Source organism: Otolemur garnettii, unplaced genomic scaffold, assembly GCF_000181295.1.
Source record: "Otolemur garnettii isolate 467f Iridium unplaced genomic scaffold, OtoGar3 scaffold00009, whole genome shotgun sequence".
NCBI lineage: Eukaryota > Metazoa > Chordata > Mammalia > Primates > Galagidae > Otolemur > Otolemur garnettii.
The window spans coordinates 17466942-17469684 of NW_003852404.1; positions in this window are offsets into that span (position 1 = coordinate 17466942).

Here is a 2743-nt window from a genome sequence, read left to right on the forward strand (position 1 = left end):
CCTACTAGGTTTATATCCAAAAGACCAAAAATCACTTTATAACAAAGATATTTGCACCAGATTGTTCGCTGCAGCTCAATTCATAATAGCCAACTCATGGAAGAAGCCCAAGTGCCCATCAACCCATGAATGGATTAACAAAATGTCGTGTATACCATGGAATATTATGTAGCCTTAAAAAAAGATGGAGACTTTACCTCTTTCACATTTACATGGATGAAGCTGGAACATATCCTACTTAGTAAAGTATCTCAAGAATGGAAGAAAAATATCCAATGTACTCAGTACTATTATGAAACCAATTTATAATCACTCACACTTTCATATGAAGAATAGATCACAACTATGGCCCAGGATGAAGGGAGGGACAGTGGGGGGGGGGGAGGTCAGATTAAGGGAGGGTGCATGGTGGGAATCACACTTATGGTACATAATGCAAGGGTTCATGTCGAATCTATTAAGTATAGAATATAAATGTCTTAACACAATAATCAAGAAAATGAGACAAGGTATATATTAACCGGTGTGATATAAATGCTCCTAATTCTACATCAAATCAGCACATTGTACCCCATAAATGTATTAATGTATACATGATCTATGTGTTTATGATTTAATTTAAAAAATAAATAAATAATTTCAAGATAACAACAGCAGAGCATTAAAACAAACGTGGGTTTCTTCTTAAGACATGGCCCTGTATGATGACACAGATCACACATCCATGGAATTGGTCCTATCAAACAGTTTCCCAAGGTGGTTGCATCAGCTTACACCTCCCAAAGTTTTTTCATGTTATTTGGATTTATTGAATTATGAGGCCTATCAAGGATTGAGCATTTTATTATCTTAAGAGCTGGCTCCAGAATCCTACTTCAGGAAAAAAGAAAACTATTTGGGAAACTATTTCATTTGATAAGGCAATAAGAGAGATTCTAAGGGAAAAATCAAGGCAACCAAAATTAATACTGAATTTTATTAATGGGACCATGTGAGAAATGTAATTCCTTAGCCCGGCATTGTGGTGGGCACCTATAGTCCCAGCTACTTGGGAGGCTAAGGCAAGAGAATCACTTAAGCCCAAGAGTTTGAGGTTGATGTGAGCTGTGACACCATAACACTCTACCCAGGGTGACAACTTGAGACTCTGTCTCAAAAAAAAGAAAAGGAAAAGAAAGAAAGAAAGAAATATAATTCCTTCTGAATAAAAGAGAAAAGGCAAGAAATGAGACAGAAAAGAGAAAGAATTGAGAGGATGATGTGAATCTGGGTGGTAAAAATTGCCCACTGCCTTGGGTGGTGTCTGTGGCTCAAGGAGTAAGGTGCTGGCCCCATGTACCAGAGGTAGTAGGTTCAAACCTGACCCTGGCCAAAAATTACAAGAAAAAAAAATGCTCATTGCCAGACTTATGAATAAAAATTTTAGTGTTTAAGTTTCTATTTAAAAGTATTCACATTCATTATTTATAATTATGTAGTTATTAATTGTGAATTATTTTATTTTACTCTTTTTTAATGTTTTTCGGCAGATGAATAGATAAAGAAAATGAGGTGTTGATACTCTGTTTAGAAAAAAGAAAATGTGCAAAACTGAGATATACGTCTAATGAATACAAAGGTAAATGAGGACATTATGAACTCAGTGAAATAAACCAGTGACAGAAAACAAACATTGCATGTGAGATATCTAAAATAATCAAATTCATATATCAGAGAATGAAATCATGATTACTAGAGGCCAAAGCATAGGAAGAAATGGGGAGTTACTAATCAATGACTACAAAGCTTCGTAAACTCCAGATAGCTGCTGTACAACTGTACCTATAGTGAGCAACAATACATTATCCATTTAAAAATCTGTTAAAGAGCATATATCTCATGTTAAATGCTCTCACCAAAAATAAAATAAAATTTAAAGTGTAATGTGCAATGTTAATTAATTTACATTTTCAAATTATACGTATTTCTCACCAACAAATTTTCAAGATTGAGTAAGAATAATTTATGTGTAGCTATTGATAAAGACCAATGTGCCATATTTAAACAATGCCTTCGTGGAAACAAAATTAGATGGGATAGAAAAAAAAATCTAACAGAGGTAATAAATTGAAATTAAAAGTACCCACATGTTCATATGCCCCTGGGAATTTGCAGAAGAACTTAGACCTTCACAAAGCACGGAATGTGGGTTTCAGCTGATGCTATTTGAAATTATGGTCCACAAGCACTATAGATAAGTAGTAGCTATTTTCATATCAATTGACAGCCCCTATATCCACTGCATTACTTGCCCAAGAAAGGAGTGTAACTTGAAATAGCAAACAGAACTTTGCCTTCTTATTGAAATAGATCATCAAGCATTAACACTCCTGGCTTCCAGCACAATGCTGGGCATTGGGATCGCCCATGGAAATATCAACATTTCTGCATAAATGTGGCAAAAGCCAGCAGAGAGACTGTGGTGCCTAGTGGCATAAGGTAGAATTAGCAACAGTCATCAATTCCAGCAGTAGAAACCAAAGCAGAGAAGAGTAAGGGATTGACTTCATGTTTTAACCAAATGTGATGCTAAGTGATACAGCAGTATGTGGGGGTGTGAGGAGGTGCCTCTCTGAAAGTATTTTCCTCAGTGGCAGGTGGGAACAAAAGCCGCTGTTATAGAGATTGTACAAATTTTAGGAGCTTCAGAAGCTTCAAGTTATACTTTTTCTGGTGTTGAAAGTTGGTTCTGTTGATACCTCGC